The 20,663-nt window shown below is 46.6% G+C and overlaps 1 protein-coding gene across 6 annotated transcripts in view; it reads left to right on the top strand.

The window, feature by feature from the left end:
• The window catches only part of CXXC5 (CXXC finger protein 5), a 102,116-nt gene that overhangs the window by 25,093 nt on the left and 56,360 nt on the right, over positions 1–20,663 (top strand). For 2 of the 6 annotated variants that reach the window (XM_054985283.1, XM_054985278.1), the window contains exons 1-2: positions 4,093–4,260; positions 15,635–15,723. The exons of 1 other annotated variant lie outside the window; for it this stretch is intronic. The gene's annotated coding sequence lies outside the window, so the exon portion shown is untranslated. Of the gene's footprint in view, positions 1–4,092; positions 4,261–15,634; positions 15,724–20,663 lie in introns of those variants that run through there. 3 more of the 6 variants (XM_054985279.1, XM_054985280.1, XM_054985281.1) reach the window with 2 other exon arrangements.

Raw genomic sequence — 20,663 nt, 5'->3', positions numbered from 1 at the left:
AGCGGCGATGCGTTCTTCCTGTGGAAGGAGCCTTGGACCCAAGAAAGTTTTGTGTCACAGGAAGGCTCTTCCTCTGGAGGAAGGAGCCTCCATCAGTAGAACTGATCTCTGGGACCCAACACGGCATGCTCTTCGGTATCCACATTCACAGTATTGCGGTGTTGTATTCCCTGTATGTCATATTCAAATCTTCTCTACAATACAAGATGTATGTTTTTGAAAATGAGTTCCTAATATCCCAGGAGACACCTGCCCTTAATTCTTGCCTGAGAACCTCGAAAGGATATCTTTTCACCAAACCTTAAAGGAAAAGCTCCTCATCCAGGTGTCTGCCGCATACAAACTGACCCCAGGAAAATTTCTGTACACCTTCTCGATTCCTCCCGATAGGCGGTGTTGACTTTTCCTTCCCCTTACTGAAACGGAAGCATTTCTAATCAGTCTAGGCAAAATATCCCATTTTTGGCTTGCTCTTTGGGTGGAGACAAACATGCTGAGAGCCAGTTGGTCTAGTGGTTAAGAGTGGCAGGACTCTATTCTGGAGAGCCAGGCTTGATTCCCCACTTGAAGCCAGCTGGGCGACCTTGGTTCAGTCACAGCTCTCTCAGAGCTCTCTCAGCCCCACCCACCTCGCAGGGTGATTGTTGTGGGGATAATAATAGCATACTTTGCAAACCATTCTGAGTGGGTGTTAAGTTGCCCCGAAGGGCTGTCTGTAAATCAAATATTATTATTATTTAAGATATACCTATCTTGTGAATCTATCATTTTTTCTATATTTTGATAATGTATATCTGGTTCTGGAGAGGAGCTGCAATTTTTGAAAATATTTCTTTGTCATGATCCTCTGATTTTAGATAATTTGAAATTTGTCATCTGACAAATCCTGCAATCACTCCATTGACTACCTGTGTGTTACCGTGCTCAGTTCAAGGTATTGGTTATCACACACAAAGCTCTTCATGGCCTTGGTCCAGCATTCCTATGGGGCTGCCTCCCTATGTTCCTCCATGGTAGCTTTGCTCGTCTGAACGGGGTCTCCTGCATGTGCCACCCTGTACATTGGCAAAATCGACAGACAGCAGGCCTTCTCTGTGGTGGCCCCTACCCTGTGGAACGACCTGCCTGAAGAGGTCAGGAGAGCCCCCATGCTCCTGGCTTTCCGCAAACAATGCAAAACTGAATTATTCAAAAAGGCTTTCTACTTACTGTATTGCAGGGAGGGGATCTCAGATGATCTGCTAATGAGATAGGAACCATAGACTTTGCCACTATGTTGTATTGGATTCCTGCTAATGCTGTGTCTTTGTAAACTTGTATTTATTAACCCTATGACATTGTTTATGGAAATGTTCTGGATATTGACTGTACTAATCTCACACTGTGTAATCTGCCTTGAGTCTCAGTGAGAAAGGCAGGCTATAAATGACATAAATAAATAAACAAATAAATAAAATAACACGTTCCATTCTATGATTCTTTGTATGGTTATGTAGTATACAAAATACTACTAACAAGACAGCTGTCCTCAATTCTAATTCTCTTTTCTTTTTATTATTATGCTTTTACGTGCTGGAAGGGGGTGTCTCACTTTTTTGTAAATGTTAGCTGGCCTGGTTAGAAGGCATTGCTTCTGTAACTGTGGTTGCTTGACTGCTATGAGGAAATAACTTTCCTTTTGTTCCACAAATTTGTGGCTATCAGCCAATCTTAAAGCAAAGCACGCCTCAAAACATCTCCATTCAGTTGTCTTAACCATGCCTAACTTCATGGTGGATTATGGTGGCCTCTTTACCCTTTGGACCAGTTATTTGTGTTTGTTGTTTGCCTCCCTTGTTCTAGCCATATTCCTTTTGGAATTCATGCTGTAAACGTTTCAAAGTTATTGTTCGACTTTGTTTCTCAATAGTCCTTGACAGTATCTATTTTGTATTGGGCCCTGCTTGCATTAACTGAGGGGCTGTGGTTGGGTGAGCAACCGTTTGCGTTTGGGGAAGTTTGGATTGTGGTGCAAAGGAGATTTAAAAAGACTCAGCGCGGTGCCCAGGACATCCAAATCGGTGCCCAAAAACATATTATTTATTCTGCCTTTTAACCATTTCAAATAATTTTTCTGGGTTAAGCTAATTATGAGGAGGAACAACAGGTTGTGCTGAATGGTGAAACTGCCCCCACCAACGGGAAGCTGAACATCTAAATACTCAGCCCAAATGTTCAGGCGTGTGACAGTTCAACAGGTGTTGCTCTCTCTGCCAAGCAAACTTTGCAGCTTCCTGAGAATCTCAGCTTTTATCAAGTTTCTAGCTGAGGGCTAGAAACTTTCTAGCTGAGGGCTAGAAGCGTTCAAAATCAAAAAGATAAAATGCTGAGATTCTCAGGAAGATGAATTACCATCCCCAGTCCCACACTCTATAAGCGCACATCAGAAGTGTACATCACTACCCTCTCTGGATCTCAGAATGGGAAAAGCCTGTAAATCTCAGCTAAGGTACTCACTCACTCCACCTGACATGGGACCAGTAGCTGCCCCAGTGTGGGTCTTCTGGGGCCATATGGGCAACAGGACTGAGTCCTGGTGTGATTTTCTGTTCCTGAACATGTTACCAGCGCCTTCGCAGTCACACCAGTGCTCCAAAGGTAGCTGCAAGGGAGTGGAACATCTGGATCAGACCAGAAAGCGATGGGGTAGGGGATATGGGGTGGCAGCCCTGAAGGACATGTTGGAGGTAGCACAAATTAGAGCATCCAGTTTCTGGATAATTTGCATATTCATAAAATTATTTCATATTTATTTATTAGATTGTGCATATCCAGTCTTTCCAGGAGCCCTTAAGGCAAGTGGTGTTCCCTGGTTTTTTAGGGTCTAGATACATGAACCCTACGGTATCATTCTGTTTGCCTTGACAGGCAGGGGGCAGCAGCTGGGGGTGGGGAATCCCTGCCCGCACCAGTGTAATGTTATCTAAGTGGCAACTGAAGAGACCAACAAGATTTCCAGCATATAAGCCTTCAAGAAGCAAAGCTGTCTAATGAAGGAAGCTTTGAATTGTGAAAGCTTATACCCTAGAAACTTTGTTGGTCTAAAGTGTTACTGGACTTGAATCTTCTATAGGATAATGGCAGGCTGTTTGTCATTAGAGCCGAACTGAAATATCTGCAGTCTATGAAGTCCAATTTAATTATGCCAGTGGCCTGAATCCCTCCAAAAAGAACGAACTTTGCAAAAGAAAATTCTCTTAGGCATCTGCTAAATGAGAGAGCTGTCTGAGGAGACCAAAAATGGTGGACCCACATTTGAAAGACAACTGAGCCATGATTGGTTGCTGCAGTCTGGCAGTTGGATCATGTGGTGCCATGGCATACTTGATCAGCTGGTGGGCGCCATGGCTTTTAATCTACCCAAGCTGCTATTTCACTGGGCTGTCCCAGGCTGTGTCTTTCATGCGGCTGCACTGCTTGGCGCAAGTGCAGACTGGGTCGTGTGACCCTGGCCTGAAGTGGAAGATTTGTGAGGTGGTTGCGATCAAATGCCAAACCTTGATGCGCGTCTTGTGGTGGATACATGGCTGCCTCAGCCCAGGAGTGACTCGGTCAACATAGAATGGTGCCTCAGCAGTGCTGTGTGCTGAGGTAGTTGTGGAAACAGAGCCTGGCAAAGGCAAGGGTGTGTGAACGATTGTACCCTGCGACTTTCGCGCGTTTGCCTCTTTTGAGCTTGATGTGAGCGGCCCACAGTGACCCTGATTCTTACAGAGAGTGTTTCGCTTAAGATGCAGAACTGGCTTGCTTGGCCTCGTCCAGTCTTTGGGGCGGGAATGTTGAGGCCCACCCATATTCTTTTTCTTCTCAACTGTGTGGCCTTTCTCGAGGGAGAGATTCAGGCCCCTGCTTTCTATTTTTAAGTTTCCTTCTCCGTGACTCAGTCACTCTTGTCTTCCCAACAACCTTGGCGGCCGTGGAGGACAAAGCATGTTGCAGGGGACGATCTCCAGCCGCCGGCCTGGCCTTGTTCTTGCATCAGCCTGATAAGGTGGATGGGGCGGGGGGGGAGCGTCCCCCTCGTGCTGTGCTGTGTCGACAGAGAGAGACAGAACATCGCTGAGTTCGAGGAGCAGAATCCCCTGGTGTTCCCGCCCTGCCTTTTGGAAACCTTTGACCTAGTTCGTGTCACTGCGGTGAATGACGGCAGCTGCTGGCCCCGAGTATCAGTTCTGGTCGCCCTCGGCGTTACTTTCTTTGGCTATAATCTGATAACCGGAGGTATGCAAAGCATTCCCAATTCAGGCTCACAAACTTGGCTTCTGGGGGGAAAGTTTCCTTCACGTGGCTATTTATATTTGTGGCTCTGTGACTTAGAGAACGGAGGCTCATCTTGGCGAGCTCTGTGCTTTCAAGCAGTCAGTCAGTGGCCATGGCTTTTGCCATTCATATCGGGCAAAATGCATGCTCTGAACATACTTTGTATACTCCTCTGAGTGGGTGTTAAGTTGCCCTGAAGGTGGTGTATAAATCAAATGTTGATGATGATGATGATGTGTAATTTATTATCTCTGCAGCAGTAGCCTGCAGCTCTACAGGGCTTTTAAAAGTTTTGCCTCTCCTGGTCTCCCAACCAGGAACAAAAAAATAGCTGGTCACCCGTGGAGTGGGAAAGACTCCTCCAGGGAAATAGGCAGGGGTGCTTCCTAATAGCTGATCTTTTAGTTTCTCGTGGGTGATAGATAGTTAAGATGTGTGTGGACGGGCCGGCTGGTGAAATAATTCTGAGCACTGCTAACTTTGCAGCTGCAGAATTGCACCAGTCAATGGACTTAGGAAGGTCTGACTCTGTTTAGAATGGCACTGTGAGAGAATTAACTTGGAGGACTGACTTGCGTGCCTTTGCACGCTTCTGAGGTTCAGGCGGAGCTTTAGGTCAGTTCTCTGGTCAGCCAGGGCCATGACAGTACACGGAGACAGTGGAATGTCCGCAGGTGAGCCAAACTTCCTGGCTCTTGATGCCCATTATAGAGACAGAAGACTGAGGCATAAGAGTGTTTAGCTTGAGTCGGCTTGGTAGGAGGAGGATCCATAACTGTTTCCTTCGAGAGAAAGCTGCAGACCCCCCCCCCCCCCGCCCTCATTCCTGTTTCTTGTAATGTACTGCTTTTGACAGGTCTGAGTAGCTTAAGTCTATTGCTTTCTACAGTATTGCTGTTTGTGCCAATAATAATAATTAGCATTTGTATAGTGCTTTCAGGTGTTCTGCATATGATCTTTAGTCCTTCCTTTTAAGAAGGGTATTATTATCCCCGTATTGCAGATGAGGGTTGGAGAGTGAGGGCTTGCAGAGGTGGGTTGCAAACCGTGAATGTTTGGATGCATAGCCCTGTTTTTTTTTAAGCTCCAGCTCTTTGCTGCTCCAGCTCTTGTTTTTCTGCCCTGCGTTGCCATTTAAGCCTGCCCGCTGGCTCCTCCTGCTTGTTGAAGTGCTCAGAATCGATCCTTGAGCCGCTCATCTGTGCCCTTAGCCGGCACCACCCTTGCCTGGTGTGCAAAATAAGTACAAAACATTGAATCTCTGCAATGCATTGGCCTTCCCTTCCCACCTTTCTAAATCCATTTGAGGACCCCTTGGCTCAGATTTCTGGTGTATTGTTTATATTTCTGCTCTTCTATGTGGTTCAAAATACTTTTTGGATGGTGTGCAGTTCCTGGAAGATAATTCTTCGTTTCTATCTTGAAAGATCCTTTCTGGCTTTGTTTGGCATGCTTTGCTTGACATTTTATGGCTTTATTTATTTAATTCATATAGTAGTCTTTTCTCATGGAGGCTCAATTAATTGCACATCTTATAAAAGGTATGTGTTTACTGGGGGGGAGGGGTAAAATTGAAAGGGCAAAACAGTCAAAAAGATACACAATTATTGATAGCTTGAAAGAACCAGTGGGCAAGCTTGGATGGAATCCGCAATCTGCCCTGGATGCTTGCTCTGCCAAGCCTACCTCACAGGGTTGTTGTGTGGATAAAATGGAGGAAGGAGAATGATGTAAGCTGCTTTGTGTCCCCAGTGGGGAGAAAAGTGGAATATAAATGAGGTAAACAAGTAATAATTCTGAAGATTTTGCATTGTTAGTCTGGTGCAACTAAAGTAAATGGGAATCCAGTGGCTTGGAAGTAAAAACAATTTCACGTCCATTAATTTAGATGAAAGAGAATATCACTACCATTGAAGATAATGGGTCTAATTCTCTTAAGTTTTTTTAAAAGTTCTTCTTTCCCTTTTAACACAGCTAGTGTAAGGTAATACTAGGGCAAGATTGGGTTTAGAGCTGGCTACCAGTTAACTACCAAGCCCTGCCTCCCTCGCTGGCCCCTGGTGACAAACATCGTGGTGCTGGGCAGACACAGTGGACCATACTAGACTTTAGGGCGGGGAGATATGATTCCTCCCCAATAGAGAGTGTGATAGGTATAGGCAGCCATTCTGTCCTCCCCTCCAGCTAAGCTGCCTTCTGCCCACTCTGCCAACCCCAGGTGCCAAGGCCAGTAGGGCAAGTCTTTCAGAGGGTAAAGGGGAAAGAGCGAGACTATGTGTGTTGCATGTGTATGTTTGCTTACTGTGTAGATTTTAGTAGAGTCCAGTAGCACCTTTAAGACTAACCAACTTTATTGTAGCATAAGCTTTCGAGAACCACAAGTCTCTTTGTCAGATGCAATGGTGCATCTGACGAAGCGACCTGTGGTTCTCGAAAACTTATGCTACAATAAAGTTGGTTAGTCTTAAAGGTGCTACTGGACTCTATACTATTTTGCAACTACAGACTAACACGGTTAACTCCTCCGGATCTGTGCGTGGACTTTGAGAGCTCTTTGTTGTGAATTCGCTTTGGCTTGATTGATCAGCTGTTTTGAATGCTCTGTTGTGGATTTTTACTTACAAATATTTATGCCGTCTTTCTCCTGGAAGGAGCCCATAGCAGTTGGCAGAATGACCCCCAAAGAAGTTCCCAATATAAACAAATAATGCAGTGAAACCCAACAAACGCATCATGGGCTGGTCTGGATTGATGCGGCTGCCTAGTGCAGCGCCTGCCCCCCTCCCTGAGATCTTGGGTTCTCTGGGTTGTACTCAGGGGCTTGTGCCCAGGTGGCAAGGAGAGGAGAGCTCAGCTGCTATTGGTTTTGCAGCCAGCAGGGTCATCCTCTTACTCCGCCAAGATCCAGACATTGTACGACATGGCTCGCTTTCTTGAGAGATCTACCCTCACACAGGAACGCGTTTGCCTTTTGAAGTAGAGATTCTCAACCTTGGTGTTTCTGGTCTTAAAATGGATGGACGGGTTTTCAGAAGTCCTCATCCCTTGATGCTAAATACTTGGTTTCTTAATAATGTGCGGCACACCTGTGTGTTTCACGTGGGAGGAAACGAGACGCACTCTCACTCTGAGCTATATGCCCTTGCTTTGTGCTTGTGTCACAATCTAGACAAATCGGTTTACCTGCGTTGCCATGTTAACATCTATGGGTGTATTTCTTGGTGAGACTTGTAAACACGTCCCCCTTCCCTCCTTGCCAGTTCACAGTACATATTTGTCCAACTTTGCTTCTGCATGGAACTCTTGCTCCACGTCTTCCACTACCACCCCAAATCACAGGGGATTTAATTTTGGCTTCCGAACAACACCACTGATTCTTCTACCAGCCTTCTGGGATTTCCCTGGCTCTGCTGTGATTTTTTTTTCTTAAACCTACTTTCGTAGTTCTTTCCTGGAAGAATGAAAACAGATTTGGGACAGTGAGGAAGGAAAGATCTTACTTAATCTCCCACCAACCATTCCCAACCTCATCGCTGATGGGTTTTGTGTCATTTTTTTTTTGCTGTGTTGACAAAACAATATAGTAACAAATTGATGATAATTTAAAAACAGGGCAAGAAGTGCACTCATTATTTATTGCTCCACAATGGAGATCCAAGGTAGCTTACATAATTCTCACTTTCATTTTATCCTCACAGCAACCCTGTGAGGTAGGCTAGGCCGAGAATGTACAACAGACCCAAGGTAACCCAACAAGCTTCCGTGGTAGAGGGGGGATTGAAACCTGCTTCTCCTAGGTTCTGGTCCAACACTCCAACCAGTACACCATGCTGGCTGATGGTTGTGGTGGGGGGAATGGTAGGTGGGAGGGGGCAGCTCAGAGTAAATGCCAGGCAGCTGTAAATGCTTTGGCATTTGCTGTGGCGATCCTCAGAACCTGGGCAGAAGCAGCCCAAGTTTTCGGTTTGGCAACCTGCAATGATCTGAAACTCACAGTTGGCCTCTTAGCAGCAGAAAAGAGCAAGAGTCAAGTAGTACCTGTAAGACTAACAAAATTTGTGGTACGGTATGAGCTTTTGGGAATCACAGCTCACTTCTTCAGATATAGCTAGAATGTGAGTCCATTCTAGCTATATCTGAAGAAGTGAGCTGTGACTCCCAAAAGCTCATACCCTACCACAAATTTGTATAGGTGCTACTGGAATCTTGCTGTTTTCAGTTGTTACAGACAGACTAACATGGCTACCCATCTTGATTTATCTCATTGGCCTCTAGAATAACAGTGATCCATACTGTTTCCAGTTTTTTACCAACTTAACAGTTAATGATGAGAGTTGAAACACCTAATCAGAGAGTTAATCTTATATCTGAATGGGGTCAAAGAGAAGCAAAGCAGTCCTCCTGTTTTGCTCAGAGTGGTTTTGAAGATGTGGCTTTGTGAGTATCCATTTGGGTTGGGTGTCAGTGACCTTTTCTAAAGACCTGGAGAATTTGCTTTTTTCCTTCCTCATTTTTTAAATTTGTGTAATGTCCAGCCTCAAGAAGAGTTCTGATAAGTGAAAAAGCTTGCACAATATTTTGTGTCAGTTTAGTTGGCCCCAATAATAGGTGTTGCATGGATTTTGTTTCTTGTTCTGGATTTTGCACGTGGGCCAATATGGCTGTTTACGTCTTTCCCCCACTTCTAAGGAAGACAGTGCGAGGCATGGTATACTTGTGGTATTTGGTTTCCCCCTCTTGCATATGCTTTCTTTTATTAATAAGATCTTGGGATTCTTTTAAACTATCGTGGTGGAGAGAAATTATTCTGCGTTTAAGTCTACGTACAAATGTTCCCGCTGACCGTGGATTGCTTTGATGAATTTTTCAATGCCTTGAGGGTTTTTTTTAAAAAAGTCTTGTTGACAGGTCAGGGCCTGATCCTGTGAGATGTAGCGTCCCTCTCCCCTCTTAAGGCCTTTTTGCATTCGGTCTGCTAGCAGGATTTCTAAAGGCACTGGGAGGGGGGAGCCGGGGGATGAAGGAAAAGATAAGCAAACAGGACCTCAGGTAACGATTAAGATGAATCAGCTCTCTTTGGGTGGGGGGACGGGGGGAAGAGCTTTATATCATGGGGAAAGCCCAAAGGGAGGTGGTGGATTTGCACAGCCAGGAAATAAGTTGTTGTTCTGTGGCATTTGGGAAGGTGAAGCGAAAGCTGGGTAAGAAGGTGAAGCACAGCTTTGGATGAGAACTGGGAATGAAAGAAACCAGTCAGATTCTAAGTGGAAGTTGGGGCAATTGAGGGAGACACAGAGGGAGACCCTTTTCCGACCTCTGAATATATTTATGCACACATCCATGGCCTCTCTTATGTAAAAGGCACCCACATGCTTTCTCTCCCCTTGTCAGTCTCCCCTCCCCCCCAAAGTTTTCTCCATCCTTTTCCTTTCTCTGCTGTGGGTGACCCATGGGATGTTTTTTGACACCAGGTCATCTTGGAATGCTGTTGTGCTAAACCTGGCTGAACTGTTATTCTAAAGATGACCTGGTAAAAATGGACTGGACCAACATAGGTCCGTTCCCCTGGATCCAGCCCAGGTTCCCTCCCTGGTGCATGGTGTTGATGGCCACTAAGAAGCTCAGAAGAATCGGGAATGAGGCGTTCCTTGTGACAATTGTTAGCTGTAAAGAAGAGTCCGCTAGGACAGTCCAAGCAATTTCTGTTTTGTACCTGAAATCAGAAGCTGTCTTGAAAGCTGCAGAATGACTCATCTAGAAATGTGTGGAGTTGGATGGCTGTCACTTGCTCTCTCTATTTTCTCCCCAAATGGGAAATTTCAGACTGGCCTTGAGATGGACGTGACCGAGATGTGCATAGTGGCCTTATCCCTTAATCTTCTTTTCAGCACCCATCGCCTCTTGGCTGAGAACAAGCCCTTGTTACCGCCATTTTACCACAAGCCTCAGACACCGTGTCCCTCTGCACCAAGCTTTAACTTCTAGCTCGGCATTTGTAGAGAGATGTGTAGGGACTGTTAAGAGGAACTTGATTCTGGCAGGCACCCCAGCCTGTACCATTCCCCCTGTAACTTAATCCATAATGATCATAAGGTGTTATGAGTAAGAGTACTGAGGCCCAGTCCAGCCAGAAACATTATTTTCTAAGAAATCAGACCCCAAGGTCAGAGAGAAATATAGACTCTGTGGCCCTGTTTAAGCAAGACTAGCTCTACCACATGTGGTGGGTATGCTCAATCCCACGGGCACTCCATGTGTGGAGACCTGATCTGTATGATCTATTTTCCTTTCCCTAAAGGGGGTGGGGGGAGATTGCATTGTGCAAATGGGCCTCTGTGTTGCGTGTGTGATGAAGTGCTTGCTTGTGCCTCTGCAACACAGGCTACACTTGTGGTCCGGTAAGCGTCTGAACCTGGCCAGTGCCGCATACTGTTTCCTCATTCTTAATGGCTGTTGCTGTAAAACGGGACCCCAATGTGGTGCCTGTGGGCACAGTTAATAACATTCCGTTTATACACTGCTCTTCAGAACAACTTAATGCCCCTCAAAGCAGTTTACAAAGTGTGTTGTTATTATACTCACACAACAATCACCCTGTGAGGTAGGTGAGGCTGAGAAAGAGCCAAGAAGCTGTGACTGACTCAAGGTCACCCAGCTGGCTTCAGCCGGAGAAGTGGGGAATCAAAGCTGGTTTTCCAAATTAGAGTCCTGCCGCTCTTAACCACTACACCAAACTGTGCCCACTGACACTTTTCGTGGTGCCTGCTAAGTGTTTTTAGAAAATAAGTGGGGCCAGGTGGGGCTTTTTGCCAAGCATGGCTTCTGATCGGCCATTGAAGTATTGATTGGCGGTGCAGATTTTTAAAAACATTGGCAGAAGCTGCTTCCACGGATCTTTACTGTGTCCCAGAAAGTAAACGGTAACAGTGGTTTTGTGGCTGGCTCCGCCTCCTGCAGCAGTCATTTTGTGGCAGCCATTTTGTTGCTGCACTGACCACGCTGTGTCAGAGTTCCAAATGTACCTGCAGGCTCAAAAAGGTTTGGGACCCCTGCTGTAAAGAAACTCACAGATGGCATTGTCTGCTTCGGGTCCGAGAGCCGTGCTATTATCATCTCAGCAGTTGGATGTCTTGCAACATGCAGTTTGAGGCCAGCATGCCCCCTCCCGTGATGTGACTGCTGGTCATTTTCTACGCCAAAAGCATGCAGATCAGGGGGACCAGATCCTGTTTGTTTGGGTATTAGATTATCTTTCACAGTAAATTGGAACCTAAGAATATCCCCTGACCTCACGTCCAGCCAACATTTTCCCTGGCCCTTCTGCCTTTGTTTGAGCTGTAGATGTTGGTAGACATTCATCTCTTTGAAGTGAAAGGTTTCACTTCCTGATTTCTGCCGGGCTGGTATTTATTTACTTCATTTATGCTCCACTTTTCTCTTCGTGGGGTCCTGAAGTGGATTACGACATCCTTCCCTCCTCTATGTTATCCTTATAACAGCCTTGTGAGTATCTGTTAGAGGCAGAAAAGTAAGCCAAGTTAGCTCTTTTCTGGTCGGTTGACACCCCTGGAGAAACAATGGCCACACCAGTAAGCAGAAAAAACGGGGAACGAGGTGCAAGGTGAAAGGATTTACTGAAGTTTTTTAGAACCCTCTGTGTTTTACTCCAGGCTTCATCTAGGAATCTGCCATAAAATAACATAAAAACATGATGTCAGAATAGAACAATTAATAAAATTGAAAACATTAAAATACATAAATACTCATCTAACTGCCCTGACCTGGATAGCCCAGGTGAGCCTGATCTCGTTAAGATCTCAGAAGCTAAGCAGGGTCGGTCTTGGTTAGTAATTAGATGGGAGACCTCCAACGAAGACCAGGGTTGCAGAGGCAGGCAATGGCCAACCACCTCTGGTAGTCTCTTGCCATGAAAGCCCCACCAGGGGTCGCCATAAGTCAGCTATGACTTGAGGGCACTCCCCACCAGACACCCACCTGAGGATGTTGCACATTTGCCTTTAAATGTTTCTTTAGCAATATCCAGAACCACAACAATTTGTTATTTCCAAAACTGAAAGAACTCAAAAATATTTACATACGTAATTCAAAATTGAGTGCTAAGAACCAACATGATAACATACCTTCTATGGAGTTTTTCAGGTTTCACCTTGAGCAGTGAAATGAATAAAGTAGAGATGACTGTATCTTATAGCCCGGTATGATGCAATGAATCCTTAGATCTTAAAGGGCCAGTGATTTTTTTTAAAAGGAGCTTACTCACCTGTCAGTGGGTACACCAGCAGAATCCCCCATCTGCCCTTCATCCTCAATACAAGATCCACACCTTCACACCAAGCACCGTCCGTGTTCCTAGTTTGGTTCTTATAGAATCATAGGATTGGAAGGGACCTCTAGGGTCATCTAGTCCAACTCCCTGCACAGTGCAGGAACTTCACAACTACCCCCCCCCCCAACTGCCCCAGTGACCGCAGAGCCCACCACCTCCCAAGGAAGCCTGTTCCGCTGAGGGACTGCTCAAACTGTCAGGAAGTTCTTCCTAATGTTTAGCCGAAAGCTCTTTTGATTTAATTTCAACCATTTGGTTCTGGTTAGAGGTTCTGGGGCAGTGGAAAACAACTCTGCACCATCCTCTATATGGCAGCCCTTCAAGTACTTGAAGATGGTTATCATATCATCTCTCAGTCGTCGTCTCTCCAGGCTAAACTTTCTGAGCTCCTTCAACCGTTCCTCACAGGACTTGGTCTTCAGACCCCTCACCATCTTCATTGCCCTCAAAAGGCTAGCAAGAGATGCTAGGGAGTCCCCCAATTACCAGCACACGCCTTTTCCGATACTGAGGAATGGAAGCTCGAGTCCTCTCAGCCACAGGGGCCTGAGAAATTTCTTTCAAGGTTCTGAGGGCAATGAAGACTACTTGTGAAAGGTTGGCAGAACCAACTGGCACCACTTTGCAGCAGGCTCTACGCACTCAAACCCCCCCCCCCGAACATTGTCCTCCCACACAGTAACCTCAGCGAATTCCCCCAGCAGTTAAGGAAGGCAACAGAAAGATGAACCGCTCCAGCGGCTCTCTTTCCTGCTCCTTCTCAGATCCTAGACGGCTGAGATGTGCCCACAGTTCTTGTGGCCTGCTTTTCCAGAGCCAGTCGCCAAATGGGTCCGGATCAACCGGATGCAGCTTCCTTATTCTAAGCAAGGCCGAGGCTGCTGCAAGCTCAGTTATGCCTCGGGCCCATAGGTCACCCTGTACTGTGTAGGTCACCCAGCAAACGCCAGCTGGTGCAAATAATGGTGTGGGACAGAAGCTCCAAGTAGGCCCCATAGTCCAAACAGAAACCCCAAAGCATAATATCCTTTTGGAAGACCGACTTACCAAGTTACTCAGTCAGCATGCAAGCGTTTGAGGTCTGCAGAATGCCTCATCAGGCTGGACGTTAAAGGGAAAGGAGGAGGAAAGAAAGTTGTATCTGGCCATGATCTTGTGCTCATTAAGCCTAGGAAGTGCTGTCGTGCTGGAGCGTCGTCCTGGGGTGAATTTTCCAGCATATGTGCTGGAAAATGCTTCTCTGTGGGGGCGGATTTCTCTCCCAAATGTGCTTTTTGTAGTGTGGAGATTAAAGCAGGGGTGGCAACTGTCTTTGGCTCAAGCGCCCCCCCCCCCATTGCAATGTTGCCCTCTGAGATGAGTTTGGTGTGCTAGCAAACAAAATTGGGGGCGGGGGAGGGTTGTTTTGGGCAGACATGCTCAGAACAAGCCAGCCCTGGTGGTGTCACCTCTTGGGCTGAGATCTGGCCTTGAGTGCCAAGCAGCAGGGTCTGGGGTACTGCTGGTGGCATGCGTGCTAAGCAATGCCTACCCTTAGGTCAGGACGCTGAACTAGAAGGTCCAGGTTCGAATCCCTGCTTGCCATGAAACTTTGGGCCTGACACTCTCTCAGCCTCACAGGATTGTTGTGAGGGTAAGTGGGGGCAAAGAGAAACAATGATGTTGCCCTGAGCTCCTTAGAGAAGAGGCTGGATAAAAATACATGAGATAAAAATAAATAACAATTCTGCCCCTCTCCTCTGTTGTTTTAAACGTGCTGCAGTGTGATGCTTCCAGTGCATCTATTGTCAGTAGGTGGTGCTACATTGCGGATCACCTGACACGACAGCAACATTAGGATGTTTTACACATGGGGACAAGGATGTAGCCTTTCCTCGTTGCTGATGTAGCTTTCAGCAAGCACTGTGGGAAACAGGGCTCCTACCTGGCAGGTTTTCCCATATTTTCTCTGTCTTGCATACCTGATAGTGGCTCATCCCCCACCCCAACACACACACACACAAAGGCTTTTAATAAATGTTTGGCAATTATTTATTTACTTCATTTATACCCCATCTTTTTAATGGGGACCTGCAGCAAGGTATTAAATAAAGTTACAGTGATACAGTGTTGTAACAGTATGTAACAGGTTCTCTGAATTTCCCTCTTTCATTTAAAAGAAAACTAAATCTCTAGCTCATTTCATTGTGAAGATATAGAGAGAAAGGTATATCTTCAGAACAAGTGGTGCTATAGACTTTTCTAAAAAATGAAAGCTGGGAATTCAGAGAACCTATTACACATATTGTTATAACAATTTGAAAAGTAATATAAAGACCCCAAATGTCAGGGGAAGGATATGGCCACTATCTCCTTCCGGGCGGGAGTATCTCCGGGCTGGATTGGGAAAATTTAACTTTCCTGCCCATTTGGCAACCGTCCATGCTTTGCTGTGACCTGTCTCAAAACTTTGTAGGAAAGCAGGTTTGAGAAAGCTCAAGGGAAAGCTAGGGAACCCCCAGGAAGTGAATGCTGCTATGGGAAAGCTGCAAAGCCCCACTTCCCAACAGCTTTGAATGGGGGTAGATAACCTGTCTGGAAATGGCCTGGTTCATGTAGCAGACAGAAAAACTCCCTTGGAAAAAAACGTGTCCTTCTTTCATTCTCTGCAGTAGAAAGGAAGAAATCATTCCAGGGGAGGAGATGGTGTACATGTTACTTAACAGTTGGAATTAATTCTTTGGGGGTGAGTGGGATATCGTCAGTCAAATTTTCATGATTTATATTGCAGAAACGCAATTGTAATTTGTATTTTGTCAACATTATCTATTACTCTGCTGGGTTTAAGGATTTTAGAAAAGAAGGTGGTGGCAACTTGATATTTAACAGTGCCGTAACTTTGGGGGGGGGGAACGGCTAACCCCTTGGTCACAATTTCAAAACTGAAACCTGAAATTCTGTAGCCTGAATTCTGAAATTTTTTCAAATGTCTTTGAAATTTTGTTTCAGCTTAGCTTTACCCAATCTATGGAGAAAAGCCAGAACAGATAACCTGCGTAAGAAGACCTTTAGTTAAGAAAGGCTATTCATCCAGTGTGGTAAGCATTGTTTTTGCTCTTATGTGTTACTTCCAGGGCTTTTTTTCTGGGGAAAGAGGTGGTGGAACTCAATGGGTTGCCCTCAGAGAAAATGGTCACATGGCCGGTGGCCCCGCCCCCTGATCTCCAGACAGAGGGGAGTTGAGATTGCCCTCCAGGGCAATCTCAACTCCCCTCTGTCTGGAGATCAGGGGGCGGGGCCACCGGCCATGTGACCATTTTCAAGAGGTTCCGGAACTCCGTTCCCCGGCTTTCCCCCTGAAAAAAAGCCCTGGTTACTTCAAATACCCAAAGAGTCGCGTGGCTTATTATCAGGGCACTTGGGCGCTCAGGCCTCTGGCAGCCTCAGCTTAGCCTCACTCTGCTTGAAGCTGACACGAGGGTTACCACTATTTTCAACGGGAAGAAGCAGAAATCTGAAATTCACTTTAAGCCTAAGGGACTCTTGGCCCGAAAATCTGGCTGCCATCTGCCAGTCTGTGCGATAACGGAGCTTAACATGGGAGTGCTACTCCATCGGATTGCTTAGTCTACAAACCCCAAAGCAGTCGCCTTCCCTTCCAACCTCTCCACATTTGGCAGCTGGTGCCGAGATAGGGGGCTTACCTTTCTCTTTCTGAAATACAGCCTCAGGGGCCCAACTTGTCCCCCTTTACCATTTAGCCCTCAGGGTTTCCCAGCTAGTTTTCTTACAGATGTTTTGCTCTGCCTTGAAGCAGCATGTAAATGATTTTACCGGAAGAAACAAAGGTTACATTGGCAGGAACGGCAAAACTGAATATGTTCACGGCATTTTCTTAATAGCAGACAGTTTTGAAATGTAGTTATTAATTAAGGGAAAATGAATTTTCATACCAAAGTTGAAACCTCAAGATTATTGGAACGTCTCAGCTTAATGCAGATTTGAATTTCAGATTTCCTCCTAGCGTAAGAGCCATTCAAATGTATGTAACTGTTTAAACGTTTCCATTTCTTCTGAAATTCAGTGCACATGTGGGGTGCTTCAGTCCAGTTTATAACTTCTTTAAATGGTCGGCGTGCTATAAAAAAAGGGACAGCTGCCTGTTGGATTTTATGGGAGCTTGGTTGTGTTTGCTGCAAAATAATCAGGAATATCCCACTGGTTTCATTTGCCAGCTGTTCGTAAAGACAGGCTCAGGCTGTGGACTCTCCTGAGATTTAAAATACAGCTGGGGTTGGATCCTGTGAACCCATTCTATGAGCGGTGGAGCCTTCAACCAGCAAGCCATGCCTCTTCTACTGGAGAAAGGCGCTTTGTGCAGGAGAAAAGCTGTTCACGGGCAGAGTAGAACATAGGATCTAGGTCCTTGGTTCTGGCAAATAAAAGAGCTTGAGTACGGTTATTCAGTCTACCCCAAATGTCTTAATAATTGTAATTGTGTGGGGACAAGTGTGCCAGCGTAACGCCGGCATTCAACATCACGTCTGGGATGATATGACATTGGAGATAATGTTCTAGGTTTCACCAGATCTCTATGGTTAAACCATAGAGGTTTGGGCAAATTGTAGAGCATTTCCCCCAATGTCATGACATCCCTTCCAGTTTTCGGAATAAATGATGTTGTAAGCTGGCGCGATGCTGGCACAGCCACAACATTTCTCCCATATTGGCCTTCGGGGCATCAGCCAGCAGCGGAAGGGATACCCGGCATCCTTGATGGTAAGTAGTCCAAACAAACAAATAGCTGAAATATCACGGCTGCTAAAATGTGAAGATACTCATCTACAGGGAATACTGGAGAAGTGTGTCAAATAATAGTATTTGGCTAACAAACTCACTGCCGCCATTGAGACCCTTCTTGTCCTAGCAAAAGGGGCAAATTCTGTCTGCTAATCCTTAGTAATACGGCCTTTTCTATTTTGAACTCTTATGATCCCCCCAGGGTGAAGAATGTTCAGGATTAGCTGGGGGGCCTGAAGTTTCAGCTGAATATTCATGCTAAGGCCTTCCTTCTCTCACCGCCCCCCTCCCCCCCCGCACCTCTGGCAGCTGAACCTCCTCTTTTATTCTGCAGGATCTCTCTCTCTCTCTCTGCGGTGTATTTAGGAGAACTACAAAATATTTTGGGCCAGGATAACGGGGAGAGTGAGCCCTTGGCACGGATTGTTCTTAGGCAACTAGTCCTGTTTCCATAAAGTGCAAATGTAGAATCGGGTGCAGGAGCGATTAAAGTCAAAATGAAGGAAGGGTCATAATTTTTGGGCAAGAGCAGCTTCCAAAATGGTCATCGCTTCCATGGTGTGTGTGTGTGTGTGTGTGTCCGTCCCAGTGTGATGGTGTGTTTAGAGTGTTAGACTAGGGATCCCCACTCTGCCATGGAGTTTGGAGGATGACCTTGGGACAGTCACATGATCTCAGCTTAATCTGCCTCACAGGGTTGTTGTTTTAAGTACTGCCTTTCAGGACGACTTAACACTCAGAGCGGTTTACAAAGTATGTTGTTATTATCCCCACAACAACAATCACCCTGTAAGTTGGGTGGGGCTGAGAGAGCTCCTAGAAGCTGTGACTGACCCCACCCCCCAGCTGACTTCAAGTAGAGGAGTGGGGAATCAAACCCGGTTCTCCAGATTACAGTCCTGCCGCTCTTAACCACTACACCAAACTGGTTGTGAGGATAAAATGGAGGAGAATGATGTAAGTAATAATCACAGTAATAATCAATAATCACACATGCTCTGTCTTTTGCTGCATGTCACAGGAAGTCCTGTGCTTGGAACATGCCAAGTGCTCATGGAATGGAATGGACTTGTGTGCATTAATCCCATGTTATCGTGTAGTTGCTTTTTCTAACATAACACACGTCTAGCTGTCAGCCAGAGCTGACGTGCCTAGTCCAGCCCTTTCTCTCACACTTGCTCATTAATGTCATGAAAAATCACTCCAGACTGTCAGTTGTCTGTTGTTTCACCTACGAATGGTGTGGGCAAAGCATGGGGCCTGACTGGAGCAAATGTACATCCTCTGAAAAAAGGGTCATCTGCATTGTTCTCACATAAGGGAGGGCTGAGAGGCAAAGTGGGTCTGGAGACAGATCAGCTGTGGGCGACATAGGTAGGTGCACGGGGGCGGGGCGGGGGGGTGAGAAAAGGCCAGCTGGGCCATTTTCACACTGCTTACCGGCCACGGAACATTGCGCCAAGCTCCCGGAATGACATCGTCTTCCTGGTGCAATTTCACGTGAGAACGGCAGTTCTCGCACCAGGAAGACACTGTCGTTCCGGGAGCTTGGCGCGATGTTCTGTGGCTGGTAAGTAGTGTGAAAACAGCCGTGCTGTAGAGAAGCCTAAGCTGTCGGGAGTAGGGTGGTAGTGCCAATAATAATGAAGAAGGAAAATTGGGGGCATCCGGCGAAGCTTCAGGTACGTTCTCAGAAGTCGCTCCACAAAAGGGCGCGTAGATCTGAAAATGCAGGGGTGAGGTTGGTGTTTCCCAGCCTGGAGATGGGGAAGGGGTGGGCCTGAGGGCAGGAGCCAACGAAGGGGCCGTGCTGCAGTTGTGTTTGCTTAGGCTCAGCTGGTGGCTTATTGCTTTTCAGTCTCTCATGTGCAAAGGCTGCTACAGCCATGCGAACGTGCTTGTTGTCATGTCTGGCGAATCCATCTTTTAGGGATGGTCCATTTAAACAGGATCCTCCATGTCTGCTTATCTCTTGGGAGCGTCAGATGCCCCTGGTGTATGGAGCAGGGTGCCATGGGTGGGAATATCTGAGTGGGGGTATATTTGAGCAACAGGACGGTTTTCGAAAAGCAGAAAATGATTCTGCAGAAGCAGGGGCCTGTTTTCCTTCCGTGCCACTGTGAGATGTGCTGACTGTTGTTTTCAACACCTACACTCAACCCCAAGGAGACATAATGCCAACTGGCAGCTCATAACCGGTGCGCCAGTCTGCCAGTGGCACTTGGTTTCTGTTGGAGACGGCTTGCTGTTGGCCTGCTGCAGGACTGGGGGTCAAGCAAGAGTCCTGAGATGAGAACATCTTCTCCCTGCGTCCCAGGAAGCAGGAGGAGCTCCAGATTTGGAGGGGAAGGTGGTGCCCCCACCCACTTCTCCTCCTTTGTTTGCCTGCTTGGAGGATGAATGGGAGGTGTCAGCTCTTCCTTCCCACTGCTGGCTCACTCCTTGTTCACCCTGAGAGCTGATGGGCACACAGGCAACGGTGGTGAGAAGCAGCAGGACTTACTTGCCTGTCCTCCCCCCTCTGGACCCAGCAGGCTCCGCCCCTCCCCGCTGGCAGGCAGATGTCCTAGCAGCATCTCTGCATCCCGGTGGTTGCTCATCTGCCTGCGGGACGTTGGGCCCTTTCATCTGCACGGAGAGCCCATCCTCTAACTCCCGCCCTGTCCAGAAGCTTTAGTCCAAGGTGTGTTTGGGATCGAGTTTTCATTAATATTGTTTCTCTTTGCTGTGCAAGGCCAGTCGATTTCTGCGCAACAGAACATTCTGCAGTGGTAGTATCAGCATACATGTTTGTTTGTTTGTTTTGGCAGACGACTTAGTTTTAATTTGAGAAGACCAGGGCTTTTTTTCTGGGAAAAGAGGTGGGGGAACTCAGTGGGTTGCCCACGGAGAAAATGGTCACATGGCTGGTGGCCCCGCCCCCTGATCTCCAGACAGAGGGGAGTTGAGATTGCCCTCTGCGCCGCTTCAGTCTAAACTCCCCTCTGTCTGGAGATCAGGGGGCAGGGCCACCAGCCATGTGACCATTTTCAAGAGGTTCCGGAACTCTGTTCCACCGCATTCCAGCTGAAAAAAAGCCCTGGATATAATGGTGGTAGAGACTGCTGTCAAGTCATAGCTGACTTACGGCAACCCTTCACTGTTAACTGTTCACAAAACCTTGCTATTCTTTTTAATGAAATATTCGAGTCTACAAGTAACCAAAATGAAAGCTCTTTTAGACGAGAAAGGAGAATAG

Source organism: Eublepharis macularius, chromosome 7, assembly GCF_028583425.1.
Source record: "Eublepharis macularius isolate TG4126 chromosome 7, MPM_Emac_v1.0, whole genome shotgun sequence".
Classification (NCBI taxonomy): Eukaryota; Metazoa; Chordata; class Lepidosauria; order Squamata; family Eublepharidae; genus Eublepharis; species Eublepharis macularius.
Note: the sequence above shows the minus strand (reverse complement) of the source record. Positions and strands in the feature narration are given on the sequence as shown.